A 12,648-nucleotide genomic window follows, 5' to 3' on the forward strand; every position below is an offset into this window, starting at 1 on the left:
TAGAAATTAGGTCTTTTTTAATAAATCCATATCTCTTTCTGAGTATGTGGTTGTTGCTATTGTGGAAAATGTTTTACCTTTTATTTTTGTCAATTTGTAATGAGATTTTCATTTACCCTTTGTCATTCAGAGACCACCTGATGTATCATCTCAAACACAATAAATATATTCTTGAAGGCAAAACAAAATTCTAAGGGTTTTTACAGTAGCTTTTTAAAATATGAAATCTGAAAATCTATGTGTAATTATTCCTTTACATATTTATAACCTCATGAGAGCTTACTTATCCTTCCATGAATGCACATGCCCAACTCATATCTAGCACATAATAGCCGTTACCATTTCTGAATAAAGATATCAATCCCAGTTTATCTAAATTAAAATATATAGTTTTCATTCTGCATTTTTTTCTAGTTTTCAAGTGTTTTAATTGCAAAAGTGGAAAGGTAACTAAGATCTTAAGAGTCAATTCAATATCTGTTCTTTAGGCATATTTATTGTGTAATGCATTCACTTACTATCTCTATGGAGTCCTACATACAGAAGAGATTCTGCATACACATAATGAATATTTTATCATGTCTTTGCCTATAAGTTAAAAGTGTGAACATTTTTTAAAGCTTAGATTTCCTCTTTTAAAATACTGAAGAAAATTTTGAATAAGGGAATTATACATTTCTATGGCCAAAACAAAACATGTTCACAAATTTTATTTTCTACCATTTAGAATATGTTGTTTTTGAAGGCCAACACAGTCAAGCTCATAATTTTCATAAATGTAATATTGCAAATTTCATAAAAGATAAAACTTCTTTTACTTAATGTAATTAACAGGTGATAGTGACATGCACAATGCAATTTTCACAAATGAAGATAAATTTAAGTTCATATTTCTGTATTCAAGAAAAATATGAACTAACTCAATAAAGATAAGCAATATTAACCTTAAGGAGTTAATCATCATAGTGAATGAGGGAAAATAGTATAATTAGCAATATATGAAGGTAGTCATTAAGGTGAACCAAGGCAAATAATATAGTTTGCAGTATAATGTAAACAAAAGCCAAAGTTCCCATAGCAACACAAACTTTTCTCCAATATACACATACTGTATTTTGGATTATCAGTGAGAGCTCTAAGTTTATAGTTTCTTTTTAAAATCATTTTTATTGTTATTCTATTACAGTTGTCCCGAATTTTCTCCCTTTGCCCTCCTCCACCCATCACCCCCACACCTGTTACCATAGTCAATTCCCACACTGCTGTCCATGTCCGTGGGTCATTCATACATGTTCTTTGTCTAGTCCCTTCCCCTTCTTTCCACCATTACTCCCTCCCCTCTCCCCTCTGGTCACTGTCAGTCTGTTCCACATGTGGAGTAATGATGCGTCAACATGGTTCTGGGAACAATAAGATTTATCTATTCAGATTCAAATGCCTTTAAATCTGCAAGCTTCTCACTTAATTTCCTATATTGTAGACATCCCCTAAAATTATGTTGACATTTTAGGTCTATGAAATTACACTCACCTTATTTGTGGCAATATTTGTAAGTACCTTTATTGTTTAAATTTGAATGGTTTAGGACGCAATCTTACATGGCTTGTGAAATTCAGTTTTTAAAACTTTGATGATTTAATATAGAGGTGTTAAATTATAAGGTTATATAAATATTGGGACATCTGATAGCCAGGCCTAAATTATTTCACATAACCCTAAAATAGTAGACAATATAAAATGGTGGTATTTGCTCAGATGGACAATTTTATTGAGTCACTCTTTTCACAGGAAAATTTCTATATTCTACAGTTCTGGCTCAAATAATTTACCCCCAAAAGTAATATCTTTACTCTGTTTTTCATCTTCAAAAATAAAATAGGGCTGTTTATATTTTCAACTTAGTATATATAATTTGTGTTTATATTTTTAAAATAATGCATAACTTAAAACAGTGCTGTTTAAATATTTACATTTACACAGTTCTTTACAATCGTGTGTACTGATCCTCATAAAATTTTTGTGAATGGGACAGGTAGGTGGTAATGATGATTACTTGTATTTTAACTGTATGGAGAGAGAGATAAACATCCAGATCACACAGCAACAACAAGTTGACTATACAGTAGTTAGCATGCCAACTTAAAGTCCTATATTATTTATATTAGGTGAAAAAATATACTAGGGATAATCTTGTATTTTATTTCATATTCACATATTTTGTTCATCTGTATATAAAGCCTTATTTATTTTTATTATGCATCAATAATCAAATGTTTAGGATATTCTGGATAAACCTAGAATATTCTGGAAAAATTGGACTTTTCAAGGTTTAAATTATTAACAGATTTTGTTCGTAGTAAAATAAAATGGGTTTAAAGAGGCTTTAGTTTTACCAATCTCTCCATTCTTAACTTAAAATCTCTCAAATATTTCTTTTTTCAATCATATTATAGTAGGGACAGAGGATCAATCTTTAAGTGAATATTGGTGTGAAGTCTCAAAATTAAAACATTTTGGAATTGAAACTCTCAATGGCACATAACTGAGCACCTGACATATGAGAGATAATATTTTCTTATAATTTAAATAGATAGCATAAAAAGATAAAATTTCACCAGACTTTCCAGAAAGTATAGATTTGTATGTTTCTATTACTTTAAATATATTTACTTAATGAGTACATATATAAAAAGTCAGAGAAGCCAAAAAGAAGGATTAGGGTTAAAAATTCCTCTTCAATTAAAAATTAAGCAAACAAACAGTAGTATGAAGGAGCATAAATTACATTCATATTTTAGCATTTTCTAGCACTTAGAGATGTTTTCATTGTGGTGTTGAATATAAATGGTTTCATTCATATTAATATTAAAGTGAAAATACATGTGTCAGGATACAATTTTTAAAACAAAGATGTCCGATTTCAGGGGGGAAATTACCTCTTTTGAAGATAATGATAAATATTCAAGATTTCCTCCATAAAGGTAATATTTTTTGTCTAAGTCAACATACTTTACCATTTTCAAACTTTTCTCATCATATTTTTGACAGCAGATTTTCCAATTTTGACAGCTCTTTAAAAGTAATTTTAACAGCCTAGTGATTTCTCTTCTAAGCAAAGTCAGATTATGTGAAATGTCAATGTAAAAACTATACACTCTGACACATAATCATTTTTAGTTGAATTTACTTATTAATTTTGCTTGCTATTACTAATAAAACATAAGTGCTTAGCTAATTGTATTACTTTTTGAAATGTTTTAAATGTATTAATTCTGTATCCTTTTTACTATAAAATGTCTCATTTTAACACAATTAGTTATCCTTCCAAAAACTGGGAGGAGGAAGGAGAAGCAGTGCTAGGTAGATGAAAGGTAATTCGGAGACTGAGTGAAGGGCTACCATAAAGCGAAAATGCAAGTCTGCATTGGTTAAGCCAGGATGGAGGGGTATCTGAATCCCTTGGAGAACTCTTGTAACTATATGCATATTCCTTTTTCCCTCATCCACACAGTCCTATCCCCCCAACTCACATTGCTGAGATTCTGATACACTCCCGGGGCAGGAGGACAGAGAATTCCTGCCAACCTCCCACCTGATTGAAAACCCCTGGAAATAATTTAAATAAAAACTTACAATTTATTCTGCCTTGGCTGATGTAGCTCAGTGGATTGATTGCAGGCCTACAAACCAAAAGCTTCTTTAACTTAGCACAATGCTTTCAGTATTCACTGATGTTGTAACATCTATTGGGACTTCATTTATTTTTATTGCCAAATAATATATTTTATATAAATATTGAACATTTTGTTTATCTATCAGTAGATGGAAATTTGGGTTGTTTTCACCTTTTGGCTATTATAATTAATATTTTTATGATTATTTGTATACAATTTTTTGAGTGAACATATGTTTTTATTTCTTTGGAGTATATACATAGGAGTAGAATTGCTGGGTCATCTGGTAACTCTATGTTTAACATTTTGAAGAAATGCCAAACTGTTTTACAAGTGGCTGCATCATTCTGCGATCCCACCAGCAATATTTGAGAGCTCCAATTTCTACACAGCCTCGTTAACACTATTGTTCATTTTTTTATTCTTACCATCCTCATGGCTGTGAACTGGTATCTCCTTGTGGTCCTGATTTGCATTTTCCTAATGACTAATGCTATTGGGCATATATTCATGTGATTATTGTCCATTTGAATATCTCTTTTAGAAAATCATCTACTCAAATCTTTTGTTCAGTTTTAAATAGGTTACTTTTTATTATTAAGTTCCAAGATTTTTTTTATATATTCCAGATACATGTCCTTTATCATCAATGTGATTTACAGTTATTTTCTCCAAATCTGTGGGTCAGAATATTCTTTTCTGTTTCATTTTGTTTTTCAAGTTTCAAATATTTGTTAATCAGTGTAAACCCCAACAGAATACATCAACATTATTTTGTGCATTTGAAGGGGAAATATTTCTTGGTTAAGTGGGAAATCGTGCAGATGGCTTCTGGAAGACCTTCATTCTAAGCAGCTTTAGAGTGATGAAAAATTTCACATAGAAGTCTGGACCTTCTTTCTTCAGTTTGCTATAATCTACATTCACTGAGTGGAACTTATATTGCTCATTGGAGCTCAGCTTGTTCTGGGGTTTGGGGGTTATTCTTTTCGTCCCAACAGACATCAGGCGCATGGACAATGCCAGGTGTGTGACATATAGCACTGCACCAGTACCTCTGGCTCCAATAAATACAAAGATTGGGATCAAACGTGGATGCTTCTTGGCCTGACTGAGGACCTGGCGTAGCATGGTCACAGCAGAGGGCCTGGAAGCAGAGAAAAACAAAATGGCAAGGCCCGGCAGCAGGTAGAGAGTGCCCTGAACCAGGATATTCTTTTAACCTAACATTTAATTATGCTTTTAGGAAATAAAAGTTATCATCTGCATGCACATGTATGTGTGTGTGTATTTGTCTAGGTTTAGGGAGGGATGTTGATTCACCTGGCAATTATCTTGCACTTGAGAGTAGAACAAAAGCAAATTCAATTCATGCAATTGAGTGATACTTGTTTTCATATTATGCAGATAACATAAAGTTGGTAAAAAGAAATTCTGAGCGCTCCTCTATTTCTCTACATTCTCTGCTCTGTCTCATCCACTCTCTGCAAACAAAGATCTGAAATAGAGAAAAATCAGACATTTTTATTTTCATAAAATTTATAATGACAAAATAAAAACTTGTCTACTAACACTATAGAGGTAAAAGAAACAAACTTTACAAACAAGCCTTTTGCAAATTGGCTTTTGAAAAAAAAAAAAAGTTCCTTAAAACATCCTAGAGATATACAACTTTGTCATGAAAGACATTCTCAGGTTTTTAGAAGGACACTAGTATCTTAAAAATATAATAATAATAAAGATTTTTATGAAGGACACTACCAGAAACCTATGTCATTGGGATGTACTTCTTCTATCTTAACAGAATATATTTATCAGGTGATGCTTCTTGAAACCCTGTTGAGTCTTATAATTATAGACAGTTGGAAGCAATGTATTTGTGTGACTATATTTATTCTTAATTTTACCATAAAAATTGCTTCAAAGACACCAAATGCAACAAAGAACAAAGCAGATACAGCCTTGTTTTATTCTCTCAAGAGTCTCAGTTTAACCAAGTCACATCTCTGCAGGGCAGGAGTGCCTAGCATACCAGACCCTTATCAGATGTGTGTTATATCTTTGTCACTGAATTACATCATGTATACATAAAACAAAATAACAGAAAAGCCTTGCCTTTGTTAAGTTTAAAGTCTATTATAAGAGACTGAAAAATAAACATAAACAAATATTTTTACCAATGTAAGGTGTCATGATGGAGATAAGTACAGCACTTAACCCAGTCTGCAGAGATGCAAGTGGGGAAGAGACAACTTTATTAAGAAAGTGACTTCTAAGCTGAGACTTCAAGGACAGAGGTTGGAGAGTTGAGAAAGGAGGAAAAGTATACTGGGCCAAGGGAAAATTAGGTACAAAGGTCCCGAGAGGAAAATGATCATCACACATTCCATCTGATTGTAATTTTAAACGTTCCAAAATAGTTAATTTTAAATTACCCTCATTCATCCAAAATGTATTTTATAAAAAGCCACTGACTAGTACCCTTTCTCAATTGAGAAATCTAAGATATATAAGAACATGAAACTATTGCATGCCTGATATAAGAGCCTTTGAAATTAACTAGTGCATGGCAGATTTGACAGAACAGAGCAGAAAAATCAAAGATGAAGGTACATTATTAATTATTGTTTTCTCAATTCAACAGACACCATATAATTTGCAAATAATTACCAAAAGTTAAAATTTAATAAGATTTTTTTACACAATTCTTCCCAAATCTTCATTTATTGATTGATTCATTCATTCATTCATCTATTCATTAAAAAGATACTTAACATCTTAGGCCACATTATAAGCACTGGAGATCTACCATAGACAAAATAAGTTGCAAAAGACAAAATTGCTAGCACCATAGAGCTTGAATTATACTGGAAAAGACAAACAATAAACAAAAAGAGTAAAATATATAGTATGGTAGTTAAATGCTAAAGAGAAAAATAAAACAGGGAAGAGTCATAAGAATCACGGAGGAAGGGTTGGAATTTTTGATAGAGTAGTCTACAAGGGACTCGCCGAAATCTGTGTAAAGAAAGTGAAGAGTGAGCCATTTGTTATATATGCATCTGGCTGGGGAGGAGAAGCTTTCCCAGCAGAGGAACAGAAAATGCGAAGGTCCTGTGACAAGAGCAGTTTTGGTTTTGTGTTTATTTATGTATTTATTTTATCTCTGAAAAACAACCAGGAAACTAGAGTGGCCAGACAGAGTGATGAAGGAAGAAAGTGAATGGACTTGAAGTCAGAAGGGTAAGGAAGAGCACAGATCATGTAGGACCATGTATACCTTTGTGAGGATATTGACTTTTAGCCTAAAATTAAAAAAAAAAAAAAAAAAGTAGGAGGGTGAACAGAAAACTGAGATTACCTGAATTGTATTTGAACATTTCCTTGCTACTAATTATATAAAAACTAAAGAGAGACAAGGGCAGAAGCAGAGACTGTGGTAAAAACACAGATGAAATATGAATGGCCTGGACCTGAGTTGTGGCAGTGAGGGTAGCGAGGATCAGATGAATTTTGGATACATTTTGAAAATAGCACCAACGTAAATTTCTGACAGATTGAATGTTATGTGTAAAAGAAATGGTAACAGCCAAAAATAGTTCTAAGGAATTTTGGTTTGTGTAATTGGAAGAATGGAGTTGCATTTCCCTGAAAAGAAAAAGACTGGCCAAAAAAGCAGGTTGTGGAAGACTATCAGGTTACTTTAGAACATGTTGAATTTAAAATGTTTATTTGCTAGCCAAATGGGTGTATCTTGTGGGTAGTTGTAAATAATGAAATTCACAAAGGAAATCTAAACTGGTCATGTATATATTAATTTTACATCATATATTTATAAGTTTATATATTATACATATACATGTATTTTATGTAACATATATTTGTATGCTTTATATTATTGTATTAAATATATACTTACATATTATACCAGTATATCAATGGCAGTTAAAGCCTTGAGAATAGATGAGTTCAACAAAGTAATTATTAAGGATAGAAAAGAGAATTCATGTGACTATTAACTAGTGCTACAACCTTTAGAAGTCAGGGAAATTGAAAGGAAATAAAAAATCTGAGATGGAAAATACAAAGGTAGGAAAACAGAGCAAACATAAAACAATACAGCACTAAGTTTGTTGTCTTGGTGGCCAAGTAAATAAAGTATTTTAAGGACACAGTGATCAAGTTTGTCAAATGTTAATGAGAGTTCAAGTAAGATGAGGCCTGAGAACCGACCATTGGATTTAGCAACATGGAGTTCATGGATGACCTTGGCAACAGCAGTTTAAGTGGAGTTCTAGTGATAAAAATCTGCTTGGAATAGATTTAAAAATAGGGAGAAATTGGAAACCATATGTAGAAACTCTTTTTCAAGGAGTTTTGTCTTAAAAGGAATGACAGAAAAGGAAAAGTTATAGAGGAAATGAGCCAGAAGGGGAAGTGGAGTCAAAGCGGGTTTTTTAGAAATGCAAGAAATAGCAGCATGTGTGTGTGCTGATATGAAGCACCCAGTGTGGAGGGAAATACAGTATATGTGGCACAGGAGAGAGAGGAGATAATTTATAGTCCCACATCATAAAATGGGTGGGAGGAGGATAGAATATACTACACAAGTAGAGGGCCAGCTTTCTCCAAGAATAAGGTAATAAAGTCTCAAGTAAATTTGCATAAATATAGTTAGGTCAATAGATGTAAAGATAGATCATGGAAATTCTCTTCTGTTTTCTTAGTGGAGGAGAAATCATAGTCAATAGCACAAGATGAGGAGGAAGCAAGAAGTGCTAGAAATTTGAAAAGAAGATGTAAAAAAAAGCATCCATGTCTTATAAATCAAGTAGGAAAATGTAGTATGATTGCTAGACAACATTAAGGAGAAGCTTGAGAAAAGTGATCCTAGCCCTGACTGTTATAGCTCAGTGTGTTGGGCATCGTCCTAAAATCAAAAGTTGCCAGTTCAAACCCCGTTTAGGCACATACCTGGGTTGCAGGCCAAGTCTCCCAGTTGGGGGCGTGGGAGAGGTAACCAGTAGTTTCTCTCACACATTGATGCTTCTCTCCCTCTCTTTCTCCCCCTCTTCCTCTCTCTCTAAAACTAAGCATATAAAATCTAAAAAAAAAATTTAAAAAAGAAAACTGATCTTAAATTTAAGGTGAGGTTAGTTAGCAGTGTTTTATATTTTTTCTCTTTAGCCACATTCAATTGCAAGGGGACAAGTGTTGAATAGATGAAGGGTTTGATTTAACAAAGGTGGTGCTTTACCCAACTGAACATAATAAAATAAGAGTGGGTCAAAAAAGTGGATGCTGGTTGCAGAGAAGTGATTGTCACTGATATAAAGTCTTTAGGAAGTTATACCAGTTTAAAGCCAAGATACACTTTTTAAAGAGTTCATTTATTTATTTTTAGAGAGGGAAGAAGAGAGGGAGAAAGAGGGGGACAGAAACATCTGTTAGTTGCCTTTTGTCTGTGCCCAAACATGAAGCCCAGGCCTGTGCCCTGACTGGGAATGGAACAGTGACCTTTCACTTTGGGGGACAATGACCAAACAACTTGGACCCACCAGTCAGGGCCCAACACATATTTTAAGTATTTTTAGATGTCATCAATTGCTAAGTGTTATGGTATTTCTTGGTAGCACAGAAAAGACAATTTTATGTAAACATTTACATCTGTGATTCTAAAAGAAGTTGCTTTTGTTCTTTGCTAGTCTTTAAATGGTATCATTTGGAAACCAGAGTCCGCCATTGTCATTCTAAATATTAGCATCAAGCAGCTCTGGAACAGCAAAAAATTAAAACACTCATAATCAAAAAAACAGTAATGTTAAAATGTCCCTAAGTGCATATTATTTAGTTCCTTGTTAACTTAATTGTTTTCCCGTTAGGGTGAAATATACAATATGCAAATTAATAATATCATCTGTCAGAATTTGAAAGAAATATTCATTTAACATTGGAAGAGGTTTTGTCATCCCCCCCCAAGGAAATCTTGCTCATTTATTTTATGAGAATTTTTGTTTGTCACTATTTGTTCAAAACATAATACAATTTTGAGATCCAGTGCCTGCTGGCAAAATTGGAATAGCTGTCAGCAGGAAATGGCAAACTAATAATAAGTGCTGGTAAATATTTATATTATACTTTACTGGGAAGCTGAATGTACTTTTGTATTTCATTAGTTCTTGAGGCAGTACATAGGTAACAAAGTTGTGCTCCAAGATAAGTGGAATAGAATTCTAAATACTATAGTAACTTATTTTTCAACTATCTGCTGGGGAAAATGAATTAATAATAACAAATCCTTTTGCAAGCAGAGATTTAAGAAATTTTAAACGAGGTCTATAGGGCAGTAATTAGTAGCATCTCACGTTCGGTGTTATTGGACACTAGGCTGCTGGATCAGCTACTTCTGTATGAAGCCTAGTAATTTCACTCTGGTTCATAATTTTCAATAACGGAGCTATTCAAGAGGGAGGGGTGGTCCCAAACCACCAGAGGACTCAAAAGTATGGTGATGTTCAAGTACAACACTGTGTTTATGTACTCCCCAAAGTGTATCAAAGCTCAGATCCAGAGAAATAAAAGAAAAGTCAAACAAAACAAGCATTAGACTGCGTAAAATAAGGTATGGACAAGGCAAACAGGTGAGGCATTGTTTAGGTGGCTAAGGTAGATCAATATCTATTCTTGCAAGCCAGGAATCCTGCCTGCTTCCCTCTAGTGTTCTGCAGATCATCTTACGGCTTGCAGACAGACTGTCGCCTAAACCCAACTGACAGACAACCTATTTCACCCCTGTAAAACTCATACCCATCTTCTTTCTTTGTGGTTCACTGAGGAGTGAAAAAAATATAACTGCCAAAATAAAATAATACCAGATTGGTTTTACCACACTTTAACACCCCTTTTCATTAACTTAATTATAACAGACTAGTTCATCATTTCGCTTCCATACATAATTTTAATCTACTCAATAATGTAAGTTTATTGTGAGCATAACAGTGTCATGTATGGAGAGGTAACCAAATTAATCCAAATAGAAAACTTACATAAGGTGTGTCATACATAATAGTCACTCAATAAATATTAGCTAATAATCAATCTTCCTATAATAATAATTTTTTTAATTAACAGAGGTATATACAGAGAATCAGTAGGAACTAAGGAAATAGATGTTTATAGTTAGCTTATAATTCATAGACTAAAGAGGCAATATTTCAGCACTTTTGAAAACATTTAACAAGCTCATAAAGCTGAACTTTGAGTAAATAACAGAAAATTAGTTTGTTCATATTTTATGACATACCACAATCAATTTGCCATGTTCTGATGAACATGCATAACAATTGGTAATCTTTTAGCTTCTTCATATCTTTTCATTCCTATGGGAAAATCAAAATCAGAAATATTATATCAAAAACAAATATTATACTTTAGTTATATCAAATATAACCAAAATGCAAAACCTTCATTCTAGTGCCATAAAACTTTAGAAAATTATACAAACTTTCTTGAAATTTGAGAATCAAAAAATGTTTTACTTTCCACATGTAATTGTTACTGTTAAAACATGTTACTGTTTTTACTTCACAAGTTTAACCAAAAAGTTGGGAGAATGCCTTTTACTGTAGTAAGCACAATGGTAATTGCTATAACAAGAAAAGGAGAAATCACAACAAATCCTAGTTAAGAAAATGTACAAAATAATAATTCTGCTTTGGCAAATGGGAGACATTTTAGATGTTTTACTCTTGAGTTGGCATTTACTGAGACGTATTTTTTCATATGTGTACTATGCCTATAGATTTCATTTTACCCAGATTTTCATATTAAAACCTATAATGTTATTTTTTGACCTCTGAGTTGACTAATAAAAAGAAATGACCATTTTAAAATAGTATTTAAAATACTAAAAGTCCAGGCAAATCCTTATCTTACTGATTTTAGAGACTTTGTCTTAATCCTGAAAGCAGAAAAGGTCATATTTTGGTAGACTGATGCATATCATATCTCTGAGTAATAAGACTATGTCTTTTCATCACTACTACAGTTTTCTGCTTACCTCTTTATGGTGGAAGCAATGTAATTTACTTGTCAGATTGAAATGTTTGATATAAACCCTTATTCTATCTTTTGAACTAGCATTTCTGAAACACTACTTGGTAAACAAATGACATATTTAATTAAACAATTACTTTCCTAGTAACTAAACGAGAGTATAATTGTATTAATTTAATAGTAAGCCATGTGACTAGAATTTAAAGATGTTTTCAATTCAGCAAGAAAGCATGATTATATCAAAGTTTCTGTCTTCAGGATATCAAAATGGTTTTAAGAATTAGTTCACATTAAAATGTCTTCTATAATTTACTAATATACATACAAAGCTAACTTTACAAGTCAATTAACAGTTTACTATGATGCTGAGAACTTACTTTAAATATAAACAAGTGTGATCTTACAAGAAATTCATTTAACTTTGGTTGTGACTGGTTTTTCACAGTTACAGTTCAGCAATTCTGATATATATGTTTTAAGAAAAATAAAATATAGTGAGGTAAACTTTTTTGAATAGTTAGACATATAACAATTACATGATTATATATATATGTGATGCATGTGTATTTATGTGTATATGTATATAAAATATATTTAAGTGCATAATATATATGAATGTTTGAAAGCCAAGGGTTAATTTTACCTTTAAATTTCAAAATATAAATAGATTTGCTGTAATTACTCAAAGGCATTTGATATTTTAAGGTCAATCCATTTTTACTCATTTGTGGAAACAAAGAAAAAATTTTTAAAAACTGGGTTTTGCTGGGGTGGGGTGGAGGGATGGGGAGAAAAGGGACACAACTGTAATTGAATAACAATAAAAAATTAAAATTAAAAACAACAACAACTGGGTTTTGACCTAATCAAAGCCATAGGTTGTTTTTTAAATCATGCATTGTTAAGATCATAATTATCT

General features: G+C 32.4%; 1 pseudogene; it reads right to left on the reverse strand.

The window, feature by feature from the left end:
* Positions 1 to 4,315: 4,315 nt before the first annotated feature.
* The window catches only part of LOC123478780 (cytochrome c oxidase subunit NDUFA4 pseudogene), a 34,520-nt pseudogene continuing 26,187 nt past the window's right edge, over positions 4,316 to 12,648 (reverse strand).

Source organism: Desmodus rotundus, chromosome 7 (assembly GCF_022682495.2).
Source record: "Desmodus rotundus isolate HL8 chromosome 7, HLdesRot8A.1, whole genome shotgun sequence".
NCBI lineage: Eukaryota > Metazoa > Chordata > Mammalia > Chiroptera > Phyllostomidae > Desmodus > Desmodus rotundus.